A 27,887-nucleotide genomic window follows, 5' to 3' on the forward strand; every position below is an offset into this window, starting at 1 on the left:
GGATTGCCAGCTACATTATTGTAAACCCTAAACATTCTAAGATCATGAATCAGGGCCCACTAAATTATGACATTGGCTTAAAAATCAAGACGTTTTCAAAAATAATACATTTTTGACTTGTTTTAATTTGCCTTCTCATTTTTGATCTTTTAGGGATGATGTTTTCAAACTTTTTCTCTGAGACCATGATGGCTAGAAACTTACTTAAAAAAAAAAAAGTTGACATTCTCATGTAAATCACCAGACTCCAGGAGCTGCGGCTTTTAACTTTCCCTCCCCCACCAAATATCAAGAACTTCACAATGAAACCCTGAGAGTTTTCCTGTGCAATGTATGCTATTCATTTTATCCTTTTTTGTGAATTTGTTTGGCACTGTTCTCACAAAATTTAAATCTTCCATTATAAGATATTCTATTAGCATTTGTTTCCAGTTACTGAAATGATTGAGATGATGTGACGTAGACACAGTAACCTTATACTTATTGGTTAGTCATAAAGGACATACACAGAAGATAACTGAATTACATTCTGCCCTCATGACCCAGCTTCTTTTCCTGATTTCCTGAGAATCTTCTCTCTCTCACCCTGGAAACCATTCAGTTTCCCCAAAACAAGTTCATATGTATGGTTACAATATAGATACCATGTTAAGGTTATATTTAAATAATTTTGAAAAAAAAAGGAAATGTAATGATATAACAATACACGGTCAATATATGTGTTGCTTAATAGTGTTAATTCTGTATTAAGATGTGTATGTAAATGTTTCAAGACCAAAAAAAAAAATCGTGAGAGTTGGCAATACTGCAAAGCTTATGTCATATCCAACTGTCTACATGCTCTTTTACAAATGATGCTAGTGATGAAAGGGTGAGGCTGCTACTTGTACAAATGTTTGTGGTTTAGCTCCCAGATTTCCAGAGAGAAGTCCAGAATATACGGTATGTCACCTGTTTGTTCTCCCCTTCCACGAGGCAACTAAGACAGACTTGTACAGCATTTCCAGATCATCCATCCCACAGGGTTTAAGGTTTGAACTGATCGTTGCAATAGACGTTTCCCTTTATGAATTCAGATATTGCTTCTTGGTCTTCTATTGTGCTGCAGGCCTTATCCAACAGCACCTTTATGTTGTTTTCCCCACCTTGCTTTGCGAATGGCTAAGACTGGTTTACTAATGTAGTAGTATCCTGCATTTGGCTAGGGAAGTATTTGTATTTCTCCTCGTTCCTACTCACAGGACTATTGACTGTATTTCAATAGCAAGGTGTAATGTCTTTAAGGTTAAAAATATAGTTAATGAGAGATTACCGGAGTGAATTCATACAGGCACATTGCCACAGCATCCTATCAGTGTAAGGTACGATCTTATGATTCACTGTGGGAGCAGCAGGACTTGTACCCAGTTTGTAGATTATTTTACATCATGCAACGTTAGGGTCTAATCCAACCCTAGTTACGTCAGTGAAAAGACTCCCATTGACTTCGGTAGCTTTGGATCATAGCCCTGTGTTTGGTGGAGCACCTTGTAGTGAATTGTACCATGATAGCTGTAATCTTATAAATGCCCGTTTGCTGGCACAGAGCTCTTCCCAGCACCTCTTCTCCCAATACTATACCTTGGCTACACTCTAGCTGCTTTGCCAGTATAGCAACATCGGCAGAGCCCCATAGTGTAGATGCAGGGTCTGCTGACAGAAGGAGTTTTTCTGCCAGAAGAGTAACACCACCTTCTCGAACGACATTAGTGCAGCCGACTGAGTAATTCTTCCCACTTACGCCTACACTGGGGATTTTGCTGACATCTCTATGTTGGCCAGGGATAGTGTTTTTTTTTTTTTTTCCACAGCCCAGCCGCCAACCAACATAGCTACGCTGATGCAACTTTGTAGTGTAGACCTGTCCACAGGTCTTTAGTTCATCCATTTAAAATTCTTGCCGGGTGAATTTCACCCTGGGCCGAGAACCAGCATGAAGCCTATGCGGTGCTATTTTGCGGACTTAAGTTGTGCGTTGATCTTACGCTGGCCTTCTGAATGGGGCTGCATTTCATCCATAATTGTTCTGATGTCAGATTTTGATATGCAACTACAGCAGGAGGATCATGCATGTCTATTGTTGGAGAGGGAAGAATCTGGCTACAAATAGCGACGCAAAGCATTTGATTTTTAGATCCGCACTCTCTGCCTACTTACACGTCAGGCTGTTGAATGTCTTCATAGAGCAGGCCTGGGTTTTGGAGTTCTAAATTTTACAACTCTTTTGAAAGAGGCAAACTTTGTTATAAAAGGTTTCTGATCTGGTAGCATACAACTCTCAACTGATGTTTGTATAAAAGGCATACTTTGTGGTCCTGTTTTTAATAGGAAATCATGCAAGAATGAGAGCGTTATTGGGCGTGTTATTTCTCTAGTTGGAAATAGTGGACAAAAGCATTTTTCCCGCTTAATTTCATATTAGCGTAAGCTCGACAGGCGGCATGTTTTGCTGTATATAATAGACAGTGTCCATTGTGCGATTATGTCAGTCGAGCAGAAAGCCTAGGTTTGGAGTGGAATTAAAATGCAGGGTTAGATTTACGGTGGTTTATACAATGCAAATAAATGGAGGAGGCAGACTCACGGAGACTTATTGAGTGTTCTCTTTGTGGAGCAAATTGTGATTTTTGGCTGTGGAAGGAAAGTAGGGGACAAAACAAAGCAAAAGAAGGTTTTTGTTTTTTTTTAAATGTCACTAGTTCTAGGTCTCCTTTGCCAAGAATATAACTGTAATGTACAGTGCCAAACAGAAATCCAGTTGAATGTCAAGTGGCAAAAATTCCATGCGAGCGGCAGACTTGTAATCATTGTTTGCTTTTTTGAAGTTCCATTCGAGGTGGAAACGGGATTTTGTGGAGAAAAGGGCTAGGGGAAGAAAGGGGGGATCGATAAAGAGAAAGGAAGAAACTTGTTGACCCTGCTTGACAATGCCATCCATTTAAATCCAACAAAAGAGACACTAAATAAACACGTAACTGTAACCGACAGCCACTTGCTAGATTCATTTGGTTTTTTCCCCTCCGTGTTTTGGTTAATTTCAAAGCTGCAGCAGCAAGAATATGTAATGTGTTTGATGGGATCTGTGTTTTGCTGGGTTGTGGTGGTGAAGTAACCAGTCACTTTACAGCAGTGCCAGTCTTGCATCAGCATAGTCCCTCTCCATCTAACTATGGGCCCTGTGATGCTTGAATCTCTGTGGAGTTTTATGTATACCTCTGGAACACACTTCAGATCTTGTCTGCACACAATAGTTGTACTGTTTTAACTATACTGGTATAGTGAAAACAATATAATAACCCTCCCACCCAGGGCAGAAGCAGTTATACTGGTATATATGCTTATACCAGTATAGCTTATTCCCGTATGGGAAGGAGAATAAACTATGCCTGTGTACGGCTCATTTATTCTGCTATAACTATGTTCACACTAGGGATTGTGTAAACGCAGTGCCTTTTAGTTCTGCTTCTACAGCATCTAGCGCAGTGTGGTCGTGGTCCATGCGCTGGTAATACAAGTGTAGGCAGAGTCAGGATGAGCTCCACCCTGACATCTGGTGGTGAGTTGTGGCAAGTTGTGGAAAAGAACTTCAGGGGCTGATCTCATTTGCATAGGCACACCCAACCCACCTAGCATGAGTCCATAGCTGCCCAAATGGTCACTTTGGCTGCTGTGGGATCCCCAGTTTCTCTGTTATTGGGGCAGGAAGAATAAATTGTTGTTATCCTGATTATGTGAATCAAGGACAGTGGAACTGTACTTGGCCTTTTGTTATGATGGAGGGACTTGCCATCAACTAAGTAGCACTCGCTAGGCAAGGAACATGGGTTCCGAAATTCAGTGAATTGAGAGAGGCTGGGGACAGGTATTAATACCGGGTGGTATGGGCCCCTGGTGAGGGCCCTACATGCCAATTGCACCTCCACCACCTCCTCCTCCTCCTCTCTCCACTGTGGATTATCAGAGCTAATTTTGATTTCATTAGGAATCTAGTTACAGGCTGCTGAATTCACTTTGGGCCAATGGTGCACCAGCACTGAGGCTCCCCTACTACAAGCTGAAATCATGACAGAGCTAAAATGACTAAGAGCTGAAATCACTGAGTGTTGTGTTAAGTAGTGGGGGGGCCTGAAGATATATTGTGGAGCAGTTCGCGGGACGGGTGGAGCGGCTCATGGGATGGCTGGCAGAGCGGAGCGGCTGGTGGAGTGGAGCAGTTTGCAGGACAGCTGGCGCAGCTTACAGGGGGGCTGGCAGAGCAGAGTGATTCATGGGACAGCTGGTAGAGCAGAGCGGAGCTCCACGAAGAGGTGGGGCAATCCGCTTCGGACCACGTAAGGTGCCCCTTAACCCTCCCATTTCCACCCAGGTTGGGAGGTAAAACTCTGCAGATAAACTTTCAAACTCTGGGGCTGTACTGACTAGGGACAGAGACTTGGGTTGTTGGACTTTTGGGACTTTGGGTGGCTTTTGGGTTGCTGGACTCAAGAACCAAAGGGAAAGAACACAGCCCAATTTGCTTGGGATGGGTTTTGCTCATGGGTTGTGTTATGAATCCTGTTGGTGGTGTAATGCCACATTGTTTCTCTCTCTTCTTAAAAGGCTTTTGCTACACTCAGACTCTGTGCTTGCGAGAGGGGAAGTATTGCCTCTTAGAGGTGCCCGGCGGGGGTGGTATATATTTGTCCAAGGTCACTGGGTGGGTGCTCGAGCCGGTTTTGCATTGTGTTTATTGGAATGGAACCCCTAGATACTGAACCCGGCCCTTGTTGCTGCCAACTCTGACGGGCGGAAGGGTTACACAAGTAATAAAGAGTTGTAATATTAGTAAAATAATCTCACCCCTACTGACCTAGTTGGGCCAGTACAAAACTGTGTGTGGACCAGGCCGTGGATGCGATGGAATGTTCTTATTATTTACATTACAGTAGTGACTAGAGGCTGACATGGGAATTTACTGTGGTAGGTGCTGTCCAACCATGCAGTAAGAGACCGTCCCTGCCCCGAAGAGCTTACGTACTACATAAACAAGACACTCAAAGGGAGGGAGAGAGGGATAGTACATGAAAGCAAGCGATTGGAAACTGGAGCACAGGGCTTAAATGACTTACCCAAGGCGTCTGTGGCTGAGCCAGGATTTGAAGCTGGAATTCTTTGGTCCTGGCTTAGTGCCCTAACCAAAATACCACCCTCCCCACTACTCAGCGTAGTAATAAAATAGTAGCACCAGGGAGAATCTGCACAAAAGGACCCTGACCCCTTTATGGAACCCCACTGAAGCCAGGAGGGCACCTGCCTTGCAATAGTCCAGTGTCACTCAGTGTGAGAGAGAGGGTCCACAGGAGAGGATGCTTTTGTAGGTTCAGGCACTTAGAGCGTTGCCCCACTGATCAAAAAGGTGGATTCTCTGTAAAGCAAACAATGAGCAGACATCAGTTTTCTGTGCCTGGGCAAGGCACAGAAATCTGCACCTTTGCCATGCAGACAATGCTGTGTGTTTTTAATGTCTGGCCTGCGGCCCCCACGGACATGACAATCGCTGCACTGAACATCCTGTTACGTTCCCCATGCTGTACGGAGGTCAAATCATGCTGAACTGTAGAAATGGTTCATTAGGCTGCTCCGCTGAGAACAGGCGGAGAGGGGTGTTCTGCTGTTAAACTGGGGTATAATTACCTGTTCCCCCAGCTTTAATGAATAATGGGGCAGATTAATTCCCCAATTGTTATGGCTGCAGATCATCTGTGTGGAAACCATCCAATTCCTTGCAGAAAGGGGCTCAGGCACCTCGCCCTCTGGGAGACTTAGCCGTGCACGTCAGGGTCCCCAGTGTGAGAGGGGTTAGAGAAAGAGAGGTTGATGTAAGTTGGTGGGGACTCTGCTTTATCAATACCTCCCCCCCCTTCTCTAGTCCTATGGAAACACTTTTGCAGGCAGTGGCAAACACAGCTCTTAGGGAGATACAGCAGTTCCCTAACAGTGTGGCTCCAGGCCAGGGAATATTTGGACTGCTGGGGGGTAGAACTGGTGCAGAAATATAAGTCGTCTTGGCAGCTGCCCTGGTTTGGGCAATATTCTGCTGAGGATCTACTTTACTGAGATGAGCCTGAGCTGGAAAGCTTGGCTCCAGATCCCGATCCAATCTTCACAGAATATCACAGGGTTGGAAGGGACCTCAGGAGGTCATCTAGTCCAACCCCTTGCTTAAAGCAGGACCAATCCCCAACTTTTGCCCCAGATCCCTAAATGGCCCCCTCAAGGATTGAACTCACAACCCTGGGTTTAGCAGGCCAATGCTCAAACCACTGAGCTATCCCTCTCCTTCTCCATGCTTCAAAGGGGTTTGGATCTAATCCTTTGGTTTGGACCTATCTATGCATGACAGAGGGGTGCAGATCTGCTTCACAAAACACATGGAAAGATAACAGCTGAGCCCAGTTGAATTCATATGGAGGTAATTTGGGAGCACAAAACAACATGAAAGGAATACACAAGTGTGCTACAACAGTACAATGGCAAAAGGCACATTGGATACCAAGTCCATAATCAGCATGGGAAGGTTTTGCCCAACATGGGGGGGCGGAAGAAGAATTAAAGACGGCAAGGAAGGAAGTAGGTTGCTCTTCCAAATGCAAGGAGCAGCTGTGAAAGAAGGTGCAAAGCACATAGCTGGTGGAGATAGAGAGCATACAATAGAAATTGTATTGGACACATTCAAGTTATTTCCCATTTTTTTTCTGATTATTCTTCCTCCTTAGCAAGACTGTTTGTCTGCTCCTTCAGTCTACCGCGTCTGGGGTTTACCATCGGTTTAGGAAGCTTAATTAACAGACATATCAACTGTTACTTTTAGTTCCAGAAAGAATTGTCGGGTCAGATTCCCTTTGGAGTTCTTGCCCCGTTGCTCCTCTCCAGCAGCAGAGAAGGGCTACAAGGCTTCCAGATCTCACCAGCTGAGTGGGGAGTCACCAGGGTGGGGAGTCCCCAGCAGAATCAAGGTAACTTTCTCCAATGCTACTTTCTCCTGCATCCCCAAATATAAAGGATTTGTCAAAAGGGGAGAGGTAGGGAAGATGCAAGGATGGAGCACTACTAGGCTCTGGCTATTCTTGGCTGGCATTTGTGCCCATGGGGCCCTAGCCAACACGTGTACTTTAGAGTCCCCTTTGGGCTGCTCATAATCTTGCAAATGCCAAGGCTGGCATTGAACAGGATGAAGGAGCTACACTTGGCTCCTTTGCACTGCCCCCATCTGCAGACCTTGGGCACAGCTGCAGATCTAGCCCAGAGCCTCTGGGAAGGGTATAAGCCCCAGATCCTCAAAGCTATTTAGGCTCCTAACTTCAGATCAGTGGAAGTTAGGAGCCTAAATACCTTTGGGGATCCAGGTCTAGGACCCTTGGTGACATGAGCAATCTTTACTGTTCACGCAAGCAGTTCCACTGAAGTCAATAGGACTATCCATGTAAAGATTAGTGGAAGCCAACAGGGCTGCTTTTATGGGTACAGAGCTCTCATAGAAGAGCTGTAGGGCTGGACACATGAATTCCAAAAACAACTTATAGCTCCATTGCAGTTGAAAAGAGTCCATTTATGGTTCTTAAACTCCACTCTTATCTGTTGGCAAGAGCCAAAGCATAAAGATCTCACTTAGGATTTTATAATTTTAGTTACTGGCTTATTGATTTATATTTTTACTGCAAAAAGTAAAAGCGGCGTCAACAATTAAGACGTGTGCTTTGGCATTGTCACCAGGATTTCCATTAGTTGGTCAAATTCAGGGTTAGATGATGATATTAAGAACAGCTGTTCTCATTAAATCTGTCTCTCCGAAAGGTAAACAAATGGGCTTCTTATCTCATCTGCTGATAGTTACAAGTCAACAAGTTCATTAAGGGAATTACCAGCTGAGCTGAAATCTGCTGGTGCTACATATTGGTTAGTTAGCAGAGCCAAAATGAGGTTACTTCAATCATTACCTCTGAAATATGCCCCAAGCCCTGAGACGCCTCCTATCCCAACCTCTTTAGAGGTTTAATATACCGTACACACAAGTAAAGCTGCATGGGCTTCAGCCAATAGTGCCTTTTGGTTATGAATGACCTAAGGCACATTTCAATTGGCGTCCTGGGTCTTTACCTCACTATTCGTTCCCACAGCCATCCATTATCTCCGGGACTGTGGAACTTGTTCATCCAAGAGATAGTTGGGAATTTTCCACTGAAATGTTTTCTTGACAGAAAATGTGGTTTCTGGAATATCGATTTTCCATGGGAAAATGTTGATTTTTTTTAAAATGATTTTTTATGATTATTTAATTCTGTCAATTGGTTGATATCTGCGACTATAAATCTAATGAATCATTAGAGCACCTAAAACTTTTTGTATGGGGCTTTTTTCATTGCTGCATAAATCTAAACAATTATATTAAATAATACTAATATTGTTTGGTAAAGGGCAGCCAAATTAAAACAAGCATTTTTTTTTTGCCTCCTGCTAACATTGTCAGTTAGGAATCTCAGGGTTACTTTTACTTTTAGAATTCCAGAACTATAGCTTAGCCTTAGAAGAATAACGACCGAGTATAGAATTATTCTGATTGGAAGAGTTAACAGTCAAATAGCTACTGGTTCGGTTGTTCTGTCTTTTGGGATCAGAGTGGTGACCCTACTGGCAGCTCCACACACTCAAACCCACAGTCCTGGAATATTTGGTTGTTTCTGCTAAAAAGACCACGGAATTGTAGAATCATAGAAATGTCGGGCTGGAAGGGACCTTGAGAGGTCATCAAGTTCAGCCCCTTGCACTGAGGCAGGACCAAGTAACCTAGACCGTTATTGACAGGTGTTCGTCCAGCCTGTTCTTAAAAACCCCAGTGATGGGGATTCTACAACCACCCTTGGAAGCAAATTCCAGTAAACACCCTTATAGTTAGAAAGTTTTTCCTGATATCTAATCTAAATCTCCCTTGTTGCAGATTACGTCCATTACTTCTTGTCTTATGTTCAGTGGACATGGAGAACAACTGATCACTGTCCTTTTTTATACCCCTTAAAATATATGAAGACTGTTATCAGGTCCACCCTCAGTCTTCATTTCTCAAGGGTAAATATGTCCAGTTTATTTGATCTTTCCTCATCAGTCAGGTTTTCTAAATCTTATCATTTTCGTTGCTCTCCTCTGGTATCTCTCCAATTTGTTCACATCTTTCCTAGAACTGAACCCAATTCTCCAGCTGAGGCCTCAGCAGTGCTGAGTAGAGCAGGACAACTGCATCCTGTGTCTTATATACAAGATTCCTGTTAATACACCCAGAATATTAGCCTTTTTGCAATGGCATTGCGTTATTGACTTATGTTCAGTTTGTGATCCACTACAACACCCAAATCCTCTTCAGCAGTCCTATTGCCTAGCCAGTTGTTCCCCATTTTGTAGCTGTGCATTTGATGTTTTCCTTCCTAAGTGTAGTACTTTGCACTTGTCTTTATTACATTTCATTGGGTTGATTTCAGACTAAATCTCTAATTTGTCAAGGCTGTTTTGAATTCTAATCAGCTAACAATGCTGACCTTTAGATTTCCATGTTCAGTTCCGTTTGAGGAGAATGGGGATCGCTCTCTACTGCCTTAGAATTTCTGTTTCTTTCTGTCTGCAGACTCAGTAAGTCGGCATTGCATCACTACATATTTGGTAGGTTTTCTTTGGGCTAGAAATGTGTCTTAACCCCACTACCCCTTCCTTCCCCCCCCCCCAAAAAAAAACCAATCACACCTGAAAGCTCAAAGATAGCAGGATTATATGAGTCACTAAAGAAAAACTGCTGCTGACCATGTACCAGGTCAGTCTGTACCCTGACTGTTTTTAAGTAGTGTACAAGATGGTTTGAACACCTTAGTTCAGTAGTTCTTGGTCTCACAGTCTATGCAACACAGAACGATCAAATGAAATGAAATGAAACCCAGCTAATCCTTTGCATCCCTCTAGGTTTTTAGAAGGTTGACCATTGCTATGGTGTCTGAGTGCCTGTCCAGTTCACAGAGACTGTTAATCTTAATGTTAAGACCCTGTTGGTTCAAAAGAAGCAGATATTGATCTGTTAACACGCAGTAAAATGCTCCTTCTTTTCAGAATACTATTAGAAAAAACAAAACAAAACAAAACAAACAAACCCGCACCACTGGCAATGGACGTTTCTTTAGTCTTAGCAGCAGCTGGGTGGTCCTGCTCCAAAATATTTAACTATTATTGAAGATAAGGATGGACACTTGCTGGTCATAACACAGCTTTTTGTACCTGATCTTTGTTATATCCCATTAGTAAAAATGCAGATTCACCCTTCTGACAGTCAGAGAAGCTTGATAGTCCCATATCGTTAATGGTGTTTCTCATCTCTAATGATCACCATTTATTTAAAAAAAAAATCTGTTCTCTACCTATTAACTGTGTCTGTATCCAAAATGCAAATCAAAAATTAGGGGATACAACAGAGCCAATGCTTTGCAATGAGGATTTTAGTTTTCTTGTACCATCGCTACTAGGGCAAAGCAATGCTTTTGAGCAGCGTTAGTAACGTATTATTCCAATGACTCTGTGACGGGATCCCCGGGGTGCAGCCTGGGACTGTGGGACTGCTGTGTCCCCTTAACTCTCCAGACCGGTCTGTCTCTCACAGTGCTTTGCCAGTGACAAGCAGCAACCCCCTCCAGGTGCTGTCATCACTCAGCACAATCGCATGTGGAGCCCCACAGCCAGCTAGATTGCACGAATGCTCACAGAGCCACTCATCAGACAGACACCAGCCGAATCCCCCCAGCTCCCAGCCTTGTACCTCAGAAATATACCGTCTTGCACTGCTCAAGACAAGCAGTGCAAGCTTATTAATTGGTTCACCACTTCATCAAGTGGATTTACACCAGCCTTTGTAAACCTGAGCAGATTTACCAAACCAGATGATGATTTGATGTTGAGGTTCAAAAATGTATAACCATTAGAATACACATTGCCACCATCACGCGTACAAGTATGCAAAGTAAATATCCTTTCATCAACTCTAATAAGTCTCAAGCAGCAGTTTTCTTATTTTGTGTATCTGTAAGTTTCGATCAGTGGTGACGGAAATATTTTTCCATTGGCTTGTGCGTGTATGGTGAAATTGTATGTTTACTGTCATTTCCAAGCCTATTTATATATTTGACATTTACTGTCTAGGATAATATCAAATATATTTAAAACATTCATAACACTGACCACATTTGGTTAAATTATAATCCGTGCCATTAACAAAAATCCCCACATACATATGCGTAGAAATATTTACTTGTTGGGGATGGGTCATTAAAAACGATCCATAGATAGAGTTAAAAGGGGTACACTTTTCAATTGAGCCTTTTAAAGCTACTCTCACACTGGTCATCATGACAATAGGTGGCACCTTTATGCCAATAAATATTAATGTTGTTCAACATACTTTGCTACATTGCTTCTTTCTATCGATGTTAAATTTACCAAATCTCTTGGAACTAAAAAAATGTAGACGCTGAACATTCATCAAGTAAATGGAGACCTGAACTCAACCCATAAATGACACATTTGTGTATCACTCCGTTAGAAATATCTGACGGTGCTTAGCATGTGCACGTCTTGAGAGGTCTCTGTGTAAGTGTCTGTCACAGCTGATGTCCCTATGTTATTTTGACTTCATTGGTATTACTTGAGTAAGCAAGACAAACAGGATTTGTCCCTTACTTTCATTCATACCCATACATTAGGATGCATAGTGTATCCAAGCTATCTGAATCCTTTGGGTCTACAAAAAATGAGATGGAATCTCATGAGAACAGGCTTTTTCATGGTATTTTGTCTCTTTTGCTTCCATTATCACCCAGTGCTTGGAAAGGCTAAAAACAATGAAGAAAAGTATTGTAACGAAAGTGTTGGGGTTTGAAGAATCATAGAATATCAGGGCTGGAAGGGACCTCAGGAGGTCATCTTGTCCAACCCCCGGCTCAAAGCTTGCTTCTTGTTTGGTTTAAGATTTAGATTAAGGTTTTGGTCACTTTTTGTGTCCAGAAAGGACCTTAGCCACCAAATCTATGCTGAGAGGATGGTGGGGAGAACGGGAAAGAGCTCAGAGGAAAACCAAGGGCCTCCGGTATGTTTGTCACAATTTCACTGTGATAAAACTGGATTGTAAGAGAAATTTCTGCAAAGCATAAATTTTACCCACTATTTTATTTCAGTGAAAATAGGATTTAAAGATCTGACACAACACTTTAAACATAAATTGTCTAAGGCCTGCAGATGTCCCATAAAGTTTGCAAAGCTTTGACCATTTATAAGCTGGAATTGGATCAGAAAAAACTTCAGGATTCATTGAGCTTTGCTAAGTCTTGGCAACTACTCTGTTTCTCTTTTACTGGGGCTATGATATGTTTCATCCTTACATTGCAAAATGAATGTCTTATGGTGGTAATGAAAAACTTGAGAGAGAGAAAACAGATTTAAAAGGAGTTGATGGATCTAATGAGATACCATCTTCATTTATGGGACATTCTTAGTGCAACTGTTCTCTTAGCGAAGGTTTTGCTGAAATGGCTGTGATGTGCGCAAAATTAAATTTCCAGTATTCCATGAAACGTTACTTACTTTGATCGGCACTATTTTCCCCTTCAATCTTCTTCCCATTTGGTTCTTACCCAATCTGTGTGTGCAATATAATACCTGGTGAATAAAATTAACACATCATGGTCTGTTTGCAGGATATGATGCCCGAGTCGTACTGCTGTTTTCTGTTTAGCACTAGCTATATCACAAATTATGCTGGTAGCTTTTGGGCAAGGTGACTAGACAGCTCAGAGGACAGGTGATGGGACTGAAGGGCTGTCACCAGTATAACTGTTACATTACAATTAAATAATGGCACTCTGCACTCTTATAACACTTTTCCATTGTGGATCTCAAATTGCTTTCCACACAATGGATTAAGCCTCCATAGACCACTGGGAGGCAGGTTGGTATTCTCTTTGCTCCTGTTTTATAGAGGAGGAAACTCGTGCACAGAGAAGTGTCTTGCCCAAGGTCACACAGCAGGCCAGTTACCGCTCCAGAAACGGATCCTGACTCTTGGTCGCACGCTCTCTCATCACGGCTCCATGATCCCTATATAGGAAATCAGGTTCCTTCTGTTGAGGTCACTTAGTCCACAATTTTGGATTAGATTTTCCTTTGAGAGGACAAGCCAATAGTCTGTGTGTGTACTCATTTTCATGGTCAAAAGCACCGTTTTGTATCTGCAAGGCTCCCCCTCCCAAACCCAGTTTGTATGCATAAATGCTCATCATCAGATGCAGGTTTCATATGTGAGGACAGATGGAGACACAAATTATGTGCATGTAGAAATCAGAATCCTGATAATCTGGGCCTTTCATATTAAGACTATTATAGCCCTGGCTGAGAATCTTTTCAATATAAAGTGAGTGTTTCACAGGTAGAAGTTGTGTACCAAGTCTACCAGTTGTGTTATATAGTTTTTGGAGTTCTAGGCCATGACTGTGCAGGAGGTGGAGAAATTAGTCTTTGCCTTCATTATAGCATTATTGCAGCTGGTTGCAAGCTTTTTTTCCCATCCAAATGTGTTTCTATGGAATATGGCTTTCCGATCAAAAGCAAATTTCACAGAAAATTTTCATTTTGATCAAAATGTTCTGGTTTTTCACTGGAAAAAATGAGAACTTGGAAACAAAACATTTTTCGATAACATTATTTCTTTTTGAAATCAAAACATTCAGGTTTAGCTTTTGAAAAGCAGAAAATCTTAACCATAAACAGTTTACAAAAAAACCTCCCAAAATGCTTGTTCTCTGTTTTCTGCTGAAACAGTGAAACTGGTCCAGAGGAGGACATCCTGGTTAAACGGGGTTGTTTGCACTTCTTTATGGAGTCATATAAGGTAATCTTCCCACATCTGGACAAAGCTATCTATCTGTGGTGGCAGAACAACAGTATAAGGGGATAAATACCAAGTATTCATTACTTGTGCATGGCTAGTGAAGGTGCTTGGAGAGCTTTGATATTGGCACGGATCCATGCTTGTCCTTGCTTGCAAAAGCTACCATGGGAGCAGTAGGCATTGAGTTGCTGGAGAATGACAGCAAGTCCCTCCTCCCATATTTGGGGTGGTGCGAGAAGTTGCTGGAAGGTTTGTGACAAAGCAACCAATATGTGGAGTTGACCTGGGTTGAACTAGTTCCACTCTTGGTAAAGTAACAACCGTGCTAATTTCATTGATGAATTATTTCTTACTGGCAATGGATGATGATCAGATGACCAAGTTGGTTCTTTCAGGTTTGCCAGCTGTTGACCGTGAGGTAGAGGTGAAATGTCTGTGGCCCCTTGTAAGGGTAGATGGAATATGACTCTGTTCTTTTCTTCCTGAGAGATTCTGAGGGGCAGTTGCTAGTTTGATGGGAGTTAGGCAGGGTTTCTCTCTTCTAATGTCCTAGTCAACATGTATATGAAGCTGATAGGAGGCTTGGTGAGGAGTTATAGGCCACAGTACTTTTAATATACTGATGTCACCCTGGTCTATGTCTGGATCTTATCTCACCCAGCTGGTGAAATTATTTATCTATCTACCCTCAAAGAGGCCATGTAGCACAGGGAATTGTAGATCAGAATTCTCCACCCTTTCCTGTTAATACGTTCCTGGAGGCAGTGAGAGGGTGCCAACAAGGATGCCAGTTGCAGCGGTAATTGTCCAATACGCTTGGGAACTGGACCATGGTGTGTCTTATTCAGTGCCTGAATGATATTGGCTTAACCCATTTAAGTGACTTACCCACGGTAACACAGCAATGTAGTGTCAAAACCAGGGCTCAGACTCGGGTCCCATGATTTCTGGTCCTATGCCCAACATAGAGGGCTACATTGGCTGCCATGAAAGTCACTCTCCCTTCTTGAATGTAAATTTCTAGGGACTAGATTGAGGCAGTGAGGGAAAGCCCTGCTCGGGCAGCAGGGTGGAGCTGCACCCCTGGAGCAGGAGCCCGAAGAAGGATTATGCTACCGGATGCATTCTCCCAACTCCAGTACACAGAGTGAGCAAGATGCACTCTCCCTTGGCACGCCTGTAGTCTGTTTCCCCAGGATGACCAGTGAGCTTCGTGGGCTGGCATATAGGAGTGGAGAGCCATAACCCCACCCTGTTGGGGGTGTTTAATCTCTTCTGTGGGTTCATGTGGATGGGACAGGCCTGTGATTGTCCCCCTTGCACAAAGACCAGGGCCGTCTATCTCTAAATCTAAAGTGAAATCCAGAAATATACAGGATTTTAATTGGCCACACAGCTATTGAAGGTAGCTAAATATTAATATGCTTGTTGTGAGGATTTGGAAAGGTCAGGTGACATTCCTAGTCGTGGCCATTGTTCTCTGGTGAATCAGGCATATGACCGGCAGGATGATTGTTAATATTGTTTACCTAACAAATAATAATGGCAAATTATTCTAAGCCCAACAGTATCCTAAAACCTTCCTGACCTACTGAATTTAGCTAGGGGTCATTGGCACAAGGAACTTCTAGATTCTGTCCCTGCCTCTGCCACTGACAGTATAGAATGGTTTAGTATTTAATCCACTGGACTAAGCGCTGGTGCCACCCTCTACTTTTCTTTGAGGTTTTTAAAAATTTCCAGTGGAGTTTTGGCATGAAAGTGAGTTATTTGCAATCGTGGATGAAATAAAATTTTGCATGAGCTTTCAGTGGCCATTTTCAGAAGATTTCTCCAGATTTATAGAAGTTATAAATAGAGCTGGATTAAACTTTTGGGTTGAATAATGAAGATTTGGGTCAGCCAACATGTCTTGTAAATTTGTGTGGAGCTTGCCAAATTGTTTTGGTTTAAAAAAAAAAAGAAAAACCTGAACAAAAGAACAAACAAACAAAAGCTTACTTTTGACATTTTAAAATTTATTTTTTTATTCAAAACTTTTGACTTTGAAATTGACTTCAATTTTATTAAAATATATATATTCAGTGTAAAAAAAAAAGCTTAAAACTAAAACAAAACATTTCTTTTTGGGTTTGCGATGGGGTATATAAAGCCCACGAGAGAACTGAAGGGGCTAAAGAGTAACTCTGGGCCCAGATGACTCCACCAAGCCTCACCTACAGACCATGCTCCAGATGGAGGTGGAGCTTAAAAGGAAGCCAGGAAGCTCAGAACGGGGCTGACAAGGCAGGGAAGAAGACCTGCCCTGGGAGATCCTGAGGAGGGCTGTTGCAGAAGCCTTCTCTTGGAGAAGAGGTACCTACCTGGTGGGCTCAGACAGACTTAAGGTGCAGTTAGCACCTTTTTCTATTACCTTTTCAGAACAGACTGCAAAACTCTGAGGAGAGACTGGGTGGTAGGCAATGTTCCCTCTAATTTTTGACAGGCTGTGAGCGCAAAAAATTTCTTCTGTGCAAATGTTTGTGCTTCTGTGCACATTTCTGTGCGCGCAGTGTTTAGGATCTGTGTGCGCGCTGTGGCAAGATGGCCGATTTTAGTTTAGTGGGTCCTGCACTTTTCTTGGCGGGGAGCTAAGATGCCACCCTTTGCCCCTGCTCTTGGGTGCCGAGGGCCCCGCTACTAGCCCGGGAAGGTGGTAGAGGAGGGAAGCAGGGGGAGAGGTCTGGGTTTGCTTCTCGCTCTGAGTCCCAGCCCCTCTCAACCCCTGTGGGTTTCTTACCCTAGTCCCCCTTAGGTGGGGTTACCCTCAGTCCTTAGATGCTGGGGGGCAGGGTTTCCCTTACTCCAATTCTCAGGTCTTCCAAATCTCTCGACACACCTTCAAACTAAACTAAACTCCACTCCACTCCACTCCACTCCACTCCACTCCTTTCTCCTTCCTCCTCCTCTGTCTGCCTGACGCAGGGGGTTTTATTAGGTTCCTAACAGGGCCTTAATTGACTGCAGGTGCTCCAATTAACCTGCAGCCACCTTCCCTAGTCTACAGGGAACCACGCCTTAATTAGCCTTGAGCTTGTATATCTAGCACTCTCCCACTGCTCCCTGGCCCTCCTGTATCATAGCGCCCACAGCTTAGAGGGAACAGTGGTGGCAGGAAGTGGCTCTGGGAGGGCAGCCTTAAGGCACTCCTGAGTGCCAGAACTTTGGTAACCCTTACAGGGCCCTGGGTCACAGCTTAGGGGAATGGGAGGGCCCCAGCTCCCCTAACCACCTCCTTCTGCATTAAAAGGGCCCAACTGCCTCACCACTAGGGGATGCTTCCCATAATTACAGACCATCACAGGGTTAAACAAAACATTTGGGTTGACCTGAAACATTTTTTTTTAACTCTGGGTTCACTAAAATTTATTTAAATGTTTTGTTCAACCCAAAATGTGTGGCTTTTTTATTTTTTTTCTTCTTCCAGGAGCATCAGGGAACCCCAAACCAGTTATTCGCACTATTATGAACTCCAAACCAGGAGTAAAAAAATTGGTATAGTTGTAATTACTGTGCTGTATCTAGCACTTGAGGAGCGGCTCGTCACAAGAGAGAGAAAATGAGGTCCAATTTACAGCTCATTTATGCGTATGCAGTGTTTGAAGCATTCCAGATCACTGATTGTCTGCCAAATTCTTTAACAAAGCCTCAAAAGATAAAAATATGGATTGTGTGGTTTGCAGTGAGTAGAAAATCTAAACGAAGCGCATTTAAAAAAATATACATATGTCTAGAGACAGATTGAGTTTTCCATTTTCTAAATCCACGCATAAAGCATAAATATAATAGCCTAGTTTTCAAAACCAACAATGTTCTCTTTAAATTATGGTACTCATCATCTTTGTTTTTACAGCATTATGAATTTCCATGAGTTAGACCCATATTTATGACCCAGACTTGGGTGTGGGTATTAGAACACTGACCTTCAAGGGGAGCCTGAAGGGGCCCATAGAATGGTGTGTGACGTCAAGATCAGAGGTTGTGTCCACAGATGACTGTTTTATTGTCTTAGCAATTATGGACTGAGTTTGTCTTCATTTCTACTGGTGCAATGTTATTGACTTAGAGAAATTGCACAGATGTAACTGAGGGCAGAATTTGGCTGTGTTTTTTCTCTCTCTCTCGCTTGACTATATAGATGACAAAGAAATTACCTTAATAGAAATTACCTGGTCCTGGAAGGGCAGGATGGGTAATTAAGGCAGTAGATTGGGATTCTGTAATACTGAGATCAACTCCCAGCTGTGCCACAGACTTCCTTGCTAAATCTTTCAACTTCTGTGTGCGTCAGTTCTTCCTTGTGTATTGTATTCCTTTCTCTGTCTTATCTGTTTAGATCAGTGGTCCCCAAACTTTTTCCTTCGCGCCCCCCTTACCCCTGTCTGCACACCCCCCTCCCCATGGAGGGGGGCCACAGCTCTGGGAGGGGGGAGGCGGACAGGGGTAAGGGAGCAGAGGCTGGAGCTACAGCTGGGGGCAGGAGCAGGAGCGGACCCTCAGCCAGGGGCTGAGGCCTTCAGCCATGGCCAGGCGTGGGGAGGGCAGCTGGGACCCCGGGCACAGATCCCTGGGCGTGGGGTCAGAAGCTGGGACCTCAGGCGCAGACTGGCAGCCGGGGCTGGGGTCAGGAGTGGAGCTCCCCCAAACATTACTCCACACCCCCCTAGGGAGGCGCGCCCCACAAATTGAAGACCTCTGGTTTAGATTGTAAGTTCTTCAGGGCAGGGTCTCCTACTATGTATATGTATGGTAGCCAGCACAATGGTGCCCCCCATCTCAGTAGGGGCCTCTGGGTGTTACTGTAAGAGCAACAATGCATTATAAATGTGGAGTGCCTTCAGCCCTCAGTGAAGTAAATCTTGGGAGTTGAAAATGTTCAGCATTTCCCAGGAGGTGCACAGCTCCCAGGATGAGGCTCATGGCCAGAAGAGACAAAATATGAAACTTCCCCCACTTTATTTCCAACAGCCAAGTTGAGATGCCAAGTGTTCAACTGACACAAGAAAGCAGGTCACCGCCTGAGATATTCCCCCTTTTTTGTATGTCCACATTCACCAAGAGATGGTTAAAGAAGACATAATAGAGATGTTAAACTTGAGACAATCCTAGTGCCTCAGACACTTCCCAAGGGCTTGTGGGGGACAGAACAGTAGGGTTGACCACTAACATGAGCTATTTTATTGGACATGAACAAACACGCTTTTGATGGGTTTGGGCAAAGTGGTTAATAGAAGCCAAGGGACATGTTGCTTCTTGATTTTTCCCAGTCATATACATAGTTGGCTGCTGTGGCTTTGCTGTTTGGATTCTTTTCTTAATGGAAGTGCATTTCACTTGTGAGCCTTCCGTGGGAGGTTAGAACAAAGGAAACCTCCAAACCTACATACAAGGCTGCCAAACAGAGAGATTTGACATACACAAGCCACTAGAGAATTTTCCCACCAAGCTGACATTAGCACCGGCAGCCAGATGTACAATGCAGATCAGAGAGACAATGAAAATAGATTGTGGTTCACAACTAGTTAAAACAATAAACACAGCATACCCAAGAATCCCCCCGCAACACGCTTTCTTTGTACAAACCTACATGGTTTTATTATTCCAGTGTCTAACTTTAAAGCATTGTTATCATTTTTTAGGGGAAAAATTAAACAGCTGCAGATCCGTACAATGACAATTACCAGTGGATGATGATTTGCAGGGAACTGGCTGGGTTTGCTGTGGAACCACATCCACCCCAAACAGATGGCCTGCCTATTCAGCAAAACCTCTTGGAGGAAGGAGCCACCTGCCAAAATCTGCTTTCTTCACTGCAGAATGAATTTTTATAGCCGTCCTGTTTAATAGGGCTCTATGGCTGCTCTTCCCAATGCACATGGGCAAATGCTACACATGATGTACTGGAGGACTGGGATGATGTTCATGGCTTGCCATATACTCCGTAGTATGTGCAGGTGACTGGCCCAACAGGATAAAGATGCTGTCAAAAGCATATGGTACTATAGTCTCTCTTTCTCCCCCCCCCCCCCACTTCTGATGGCTCTCTCATTTTCATCAGGTTCCTTCTTCTCCATACAAGCATGCTTTGGTCTCCCCTGACTTAAGATAATACTATTGACCTCATCTCACCCTCAAAGTATCAACCAGTCTCTCTTCTCCCCTTCTCCACAATTCTCAAACATGCTGTCTACAAAAATGGTACCTGGAATTCTTCCCTTTGATTCCATCCTAGGCCCTCTCCAAATCTGATTTCCACCTTGCATGCTCCTCTGAAACTATACTCACCATGGTCTCCAGTGGCTGGTCTCAGGGCAAAGCTTCACCCTCCCTGAACCACGCCGTGACTGTGCTTTTCTTCTTGTTGTCTATCCCTCTCAGCTTTTATGACTCTGTCCTCTCCTGGTCTCCTCCACTGCCTGTAACTGCATCTCTAGTGTTTCATTAAGTGGGCTCTCCACTTACCCTCTCCACCTATCCATCCTCCCATCACTTTTTGCATTCAGTCCCTCTCTCCCCACCCACACCAAATTACCCCTCTTCAGCCCCCATTCCTAGAGTGTGCCTTACAACTATATACTTCCAAGATCGATGTTCTCTTCTCTCCTCACTCCACATTTAAAATAATGGGCCTAGAGCTTATAGGCCTGATGCATGAAGGTCCTTGTGCAGTCATTTATGCTGGGCAGTGAGTTTACACACTCCTCCATCGGAATGCTACCATTTTACACTTACTTTACACAGGTGTAAATTGCTGCACAAGGTGTAAGGCCAGTGTGTGTTACAGTGACAAGGGCATCAGCTGTGCACTGCTAGGAGTTGGCCACAGTTTTGACATCATGAGAAATGTCCATTTAGCCAATCAGAATGTGGCTTTGGCTAATCATTCTCTATAACTAGACACAAATATAGCAATACGCCATGACAGGGTGCATATTAGATCATTAATACTCATCTCTGTTGTTTTGTGAGGTACAAGTTTGAAGGCTACCCTTACAGACAAAACAACAAAACCACCAGTCTTAGCCGTGCAAGCTGGTCTGGAAGAATAAGTCTGAACAGGAAAGCTCCCAAAGCAGCCTTAAAATGAAAATGAGCAAAGCCCGTGCTTCAGCTGGCTTTTGGTCTGTATTAATGTAAACCTTTAGCACTCTTCTAACTTCCAAATTTCATTGACACTGGAAGATGCTTCATCCTCCAAGGCTCATATCACCTTACTAGAAAAGCGAGGCAGGGATTCTCCTAATGTTTGCAATTATAGGCATATATCTTCCCTACTGTTGACACAAAATTCTTGCTAAAATTCCGGCAACAAAATTGGATAAAACTATCCCCTCAATTGTTTCAGCTGATCAAGCAAAATTTGGAATTCTCTCTATGTCCACAAACTCCAGAGAGTTAATAGTCTGTGTTAGCCTGACTTATCCAAATCCTTGTTGCTTTCCTGGAATCTTTGTGGTATTTTTACTTTTGCAGAGCTCTACAATCTGCTATGGAACTAAAAAAAAACCTATTTACACTTCACTGCCTCTGGCTGATTCTCCTTTAACCTCTCCGGCTGGAACAGACTGAAGATAACGGTTCTCTGATAAATTCCTTTTCCCAACACCTCCTAAATTACTGAAAACAAACTGCCAGCCTACTGGTAAGTTTTGATTTTCAGTGAGTCAAACCATCTGCCGGTAATGAACTTCAGTTTACTAAATATTTGTGTTAATTTCACCAACAATTACAATTATAGTCCTACGTAGCCTTTATAATAAAACCAGAAGTTCCAAAGGTTTCTTGCAGCCAAGAGTGGCCAGTGGGTATATTAATACCTCCTTGCTTCAGAGAGGCCCTGACTTATTAGGAAAGCATCCCTATTCAGGAAATTCTTTAAGTATATCAGAAGCAGGAAGTCCGTGAAAGAATTGGTGGGTCCATTGCACCATGAGGGGCTAAAGGTAGCAATTAAGGAAGATAAGGGCATTGTGGAGAAGCTGAATGATGTCTTTGCATTAGTCTTCACTGCAGAGGATGCTGGGGAGAGACCTACCCCAGACTTGCTCTTTTCTGGTACTATGGATCAGGTAGTCTCGGAGAATGAGGTGTCAGGAGAACAGGTTCTGGAGCAAACTGATAATTTTAAAAAAACAGTAAGTCACCAGGCCCAAATGCTATATCCAAGAGTTCGGAAGGAGCAGAAGTGTGAAGTGGCTGAGCTGTTGGCAAAAATATGAAATCTCTTATTAAAAACAGCTCCTGTATCAGAGGATTGGAGGGCAGCAAACATTGTACTGATATCGAAGAAGGCTCTAGGAGTGAGCCAGAGCCATGTATAAGGGCATTAGTGTAAATGAGACTCAAGACCATGGAATCTGAAATCTTTTGGAACTGGTTCACCAGTTTAAACATGGAGCAGGACAGTTGTGACCAAAGTCAAATACCATCATTTTCAGAATCATAGAATATAAGGGTTGGAAGGGACCTCAGGAGGTCATCTAGTCCAACCCCCTGCTCAAAGCAGGACCAATCCCCAATTAAATCATCCCAGCCAGGGCTTTGTCAAGCCTGACCTTAAAAACTTCTAAGGAAGAAGATTCTACCACCTCCCTAGGTAAAAGATGCAGTATAGTTGCACAGGTGTCTACATCATGAAGTCCACCATTAGAACTAGCACGGAAAGGCTGAGAATGTATTAGTATTGTTCATTGTTGGTATTACAGAAGTGCCTAGAGGCCCCATCTGAGATTGAGGCACCCAGTGTGCAAGGTGCTGTACAAACACCGTGTGAGAGAAGGTCCCTGTCCTGGAGAATTTAGAGCCTCATCTAAAAACCAGTGAAATCAGGACAGACGTCTTTCAGTTGATTTCAGTAGGCATTAGATTCAGCCCTTAATGAGCATTGAAAGTGAACTCACTTCCTATCTCCCAGTAGCTGGGCATTCGAGAGCAAGGATGGTCTTGTCAGACACTGGACTAAGAGTCAGGAGATCTGGGTGGTAATACTTGTCTGTTTAGACTGCACACTATAAAATCAGGATGGTAATACTTGTCTGGTTAAACTGCAAGCTCCCGAGGGGCCAGAGACACACTCTCACTATGGTTTTTGTACAGTGATCTGAGCCTCTATGTGCTATGGTAATACTGCTGCTAACAATGGAGAAAGGTGGTATTCTAGAGGGAAAATATTGCAGTGTTGCAACCCATATGGTATTGGTTCTGCGGATAAGATGTTACTTTCCAATGTTTTCCTCAGGCATGAACGCTAAGGAAAGTCTTTCAAAATGCTTTCCAGGATGTACAGCGACCAGTAACAGGAATACGGAAATTACCTTGATTTAAGATGTACTGAGAGTTATCCTGAAGTTATCATTAGTGCTGCAGGTAAATCAGTATCCTTTTCCAGCAGCCCCTCCCCACCCCTGCCCCTTGCTACTAGTCCTGATTCAATACGGTGTTGTCAGAGTGGAAAGGAGGTGCGGGGAGAAGGGGTGCTTTCCTAACTCACTGGATATTCCTTACTCGCTCCAACGGATAAGCTCTTGTGGTCATGGGATTCAAATGTTACAAGCTTTATTTGGAAACAATGACCCCAGGAATGTTTGCAAAGACTCTTTGTGCAGCAGTTTCTGATTTAGCTCATGTTTGGTAACCACAGTTTCTAGATTGCAGGACAGCTCACGGCTTGGGAATTTCCAAAGTGACTGTTAACTGGAACGTCAGTTTATATAATTTGGTCTGTACGAATTAGAGTTTTGCACTTTTCTAGGTGGTGGTGGTGGGAATGTTGGGGGAAAGGAAGGAAAGAGAGTGGCGCTCTTTTAGTTCATTTTGGGTGGGTGTGGTAGAAATTCAAACTTCATCTCTCATCCACCATGTCTGGAATGAATCTGTCTGGCAAGCTGAGTGTAATCACTGCAAGAGGGTATACTTGTTACAGTCATGTCTTTCCCAAGGAGCCAATCCCGTTCCTTTTACGGTCAATGGGAAAATTCGCATTGACTTCAGTGGGCACGGGATCAGGCACTAAGGGCACGAACAAGACTTAGGTCCTGCCCACATCTGGATCAGAACCATGCCAGCTGTGGAGCAGGTGTGTTAGATACAGCCATTATCAGCAGGATACTCACATGCTTTCCCTGACAAGTGCGGGGAGGGATTTTTTCCTGGACACTGCTATCAAAACACATGCAGCCAAAACCTCCCCTGGTGTAAATTGATATTGCTCCTTTGACTCAAACAGAGGTAAGCTGATTTATACCAGCTGGGTATCTGCTCTGCTATGCACTAACTCCTATCACCCCAGGTCTTCTGTCTCTGGGAAGTGAGGTAATTTTGACTCAAAATATTGGAAAGGGACAAGGAGCTTAATTCCCACAACTGAAGGTCCCAGCTGCACTGTAAACTGGGTACATTTACTGCACAGTGCAGCGAAAGTGTTTGTATGCCTGCATCTCCGTCACACGTTTCGTAACATTTGCACACCACTTTAAAATCAAACCTGCTTTGCTTGGTTCTTTTTTATCTCCCTTTCCGTTTCTTCTCTGCATGTTTTCTTTCTTTCAGGTTCCCACCCCTTCCCTCAGATGGCAGCCTGTCTCCTGCTATCCATGCTTGCCCCCAGCATTGCTATCCTACCCTCTGTCTCCCACGGCGGTCTTCATTTGTTTCATCCTTTACTGCCGTGCCTTTCCACATCCTATCATGGCGTTCTTGCTATAGCATGTCGTCGTCTCACTGCAGATGTAAGTTGGACTGTCATCTCGTAACCCACATGACTAATAGGGAGATATCTCTTTAAGGGCTCTATTATGGGGGTGGGTAGGAGTGAGTTGTGTCTGGATCGTTGTTGCTAGGCAGATGCACAATTAACTCCACACCCAGAAGTTTCTGGAATTGGGTGTGGCAGTTTTGGGTATGCTTAGTAGGTTCCCTGTAGCTGGACTCAGGCTACATGAGAACAAGCAGTCAAGGCAGCTGCTTTACAAAGGCCATGTGCCCTGTGTGGGCTGGGAGAAGCTGAGTCCGGGAGAAGCTGAGTCCAGGAGCAGAAAGCAGGCTGTTTTTTCCATAACTCTGAAGCATTTTGCCGCAGGGTTTTTAAAATTCAATCTATATACTTCACTGAGTGGTTGGTTAATCAGGGAGCTGACTAGCTAACGGTGATTTCGGCAGAGGAGAAGGAAGAGTCTGCATGGATTCCACTGAAAATTCCTACAGGCAAGTGGAGGGAAGATGTTGATTTTGACTCCCCAGACTGCATAGATTTGGTGATCAAAGCCTCTGAGACTCAGGTGAACTCAACCTAAGCTTTTGGGAACTCAGAGTTTCCGCTCACAGTGTTTCTGTGGGGACTGACCTGTTTAGATGTCATTTGTTTTCTTTTATTTATGCTGATGTATAACTGTAAAGTTAATGTATGTGAATTATAAAGTAGCCATGTTCTGTTGTAAAAAATTATGTTTCTTTATCATGAGGTTTTATAAAGTTGGTACTTAGTTAAGTTCATTCCTTTTTGTTCTTTTTGGGACTTGGATGCGGGGAGGCTGACCCTGGGCAATCCTTGAGGAAAATCCTCAGAGACTGAATTCTGGGCCTCCAACTGCTTTTCTAGGGAGTTGGATTTTTGCGGGGCACTGGAGAAGGGCAAGGAAGTGAACTCCAGCCCCCCGCAAAGGTTACACCCACAGTACCACAGATGGCCCTCCAAGCACAGTTCCTGTTCTGCTCTCTGTCACTCATCTCTCTTTTTCTCTTGTGTTCTTATTCTATGCTTAGCACACAGTAAGAGCAAATTCCCCTGTGTGTTACGGCACACGGTATTGCCAACTGCAAGCGTTCAGAAATCATGGCAATCCCCTCAAAATCATGATATAAGCCTAAATAATCATAAGCTTTTTTTTTTTTTTTTTTAAAGAAAAGCGTTGGGATACTTTTAAAATTTGCTTTCTGGTTTGAGCCATCACTTCATGTTTTCAAGCTTATTCTCCACAACCATGAAGACTAGAAACTTACTTTTTTATAAAATGAAAGCTGAGATTCTCATGTTATCATCTCTTGATTCTTGGAAGCGGGGTTTCACAAAAACAACAAATATTGTAAGACTCAATAAAATTCTGAGAAGAGGTAACACTGCTGAATTTTTTTTCCTCTTTTTAGTGTGATGACTGAATATTTTTCCTTTGTCAGCTGGGTAAAAATTGGTGGTGAAAGCTAATGAGCCATCAGCTCTAGAAACCAAAAAGAACTCTATTCACAACTGAGATTCAGTGTGAACACCATGTGATGATGTACTTGGCTCCACTAGATGTAAGAGGTTATGACAGTTTAGCTGTAGGTCAGTTAGTGAGATTTCCCTGTGTCAAACTGCTGCTCAGATTCCATGATGCTGAAGTTTACAGGCCAAATTGAGACCAACAAACCTTCAGAAGACCTTAGGTCTTCTTGTAAAACATAGAGCCAACAATAGTAAACCCTTTTGTGGAAGAACAAAATTCAAATGGAAAGGCAAATAGAACAAGTTATTTTATTTCACCAAGCGATAGATACTTTTAATGCATCCTAAACATATGTAACCCTCACCTCTCCTGCATTAAAAGGTGGCACATCATTTTATTTTCAGTTCACTTCCACCTCCCATCCTCCCAGTCCTTGCTCTGTTTTCCATTACTTCAACTTGCAGTGTAACAACAGAATTGTTGAATCATATGAGAAATCTGATTCACTCCACCAAAATTCTTTCCATCTTTTCAAGCTTCCTCCTTTGCTAATTTTTGTCACGTGCTTCATTTTAGTTTTCTCCCATACACTGGAGGTCAGCATCCCCTTCCTTTACCTCCGATAGATCTAGAGGCCTCAGTGAATCTTGCTGGGCTCACTACATCCTTAAAAGAATGTACCCATTGCTTATAACCAAGCACTGACCCTGGAAATGGAGGAGGAGAACAGAAAAAAAAGGAAAGTTCTTGGATTAGAGAAGATGGTTTGGCGGCTGAAGAAAAGGGCCTCAAAAGCAGCAGAGAAGAAAGCTAGATGCTTCCACTTCCATTGGAGTAAAAGACCATTTGATTCAAAAAGGACTGATGAGAGACAAGAACAATTAGCTGCCTTCAAATGAAATAAAACACTATGGAGCACATTGCTGCCACCCAAGAAAATTGATCAAACCCACGTGGGGAAGTACAGTGTGCTGTGGGACATCAAGAGTGATTCTGCAGTATCCTATAGGCCCTTTGGAGTCTCCAGTGAAGTGTGGAGTCCTGAAATTCTCAGAGCCTGTAACCATGTATGATTTCATCGGGAACTACTGTGCATTTCGTTCACTCAACAGCGTATTCCGTGGATGTATGTTCTGGGGGAAGCCTTGCAAACATTTAATGCCTCTTTCTTTCCTTTAGAAAGGGATAGTGTGGGTCACTGATCTCCAAAGAATTTTTCCATCAAAGCCTTTTGATTTGCTGAAGGCAAGCAACTGGGAATTCTATTAGAAGCAAGTGTACAGCGGAGACATCTACCACTGCCCTTTAACTGCTTGGGAGGTTGCTCTTGTGTGTTTTATTCACCTCATAAAAAGGCTTAGAACCTTGTAAAAATATCTATATTGCAGAAGAGATGTGAGACTTAACACCGATATATACCACACGCAGAGGGTGGTCTTCCCGGTAGCATGTATCCAACAAACTAGAAACGCTTTCTTGCCCTCGTCCCATTGTTGGTTCATCCTTTGTTTTCGTCTTGCATGGAATACACTACATGAATTGTTGTTCGGTGTTTCTTCCATCACTACATCTAGCTCCCAACCAAAGTAAAAAAAGAAGAGAGAAGGAAATGGGAGTTTGTTAGCCGAACTCACGCAACAGCTGCAAGCTATTTCAAAATCTAA

General features: G+C 43.3%; 1 long non-coding RNA gene across 1 annotated transcript in view; it reads left to right on the forward strand.

Annotated features, from left to right (window-relative positions):
* Positions 1–25,183, forward strand: part of LOC141984248 (uncharacterized) — a 36,110-nt gene extending 10,927 nt beyond the window's left edge. Inside the window, exons 2-3 of the long non-coding RNA XR_012638703.1 lie at positions 23,262–23,397; positions 25,101–25,183. This is a non-coding gene — a long non-coding RNA (uncharacterized LOC141984248). The remainder of the gene's footprint in view (positions 1–23,261; positions 23,398–25,100) is intronic.
* Positions 25,184–27,887: the final 2,704 nt, after the last annotated feature.

This window comes from Natator depressus, chromosome 3, assembly GCF_965152275.1.
Source record: "Natator depressus isolate rNatDep1 chromosome 3, rNatDep2.hap1, whole genome shotgun sequence".
Lineage (NCBI taxonomy): Eukaryota > Metazoa > Chordata > Testudines > Cheloniidae > Natator > Natator depressus.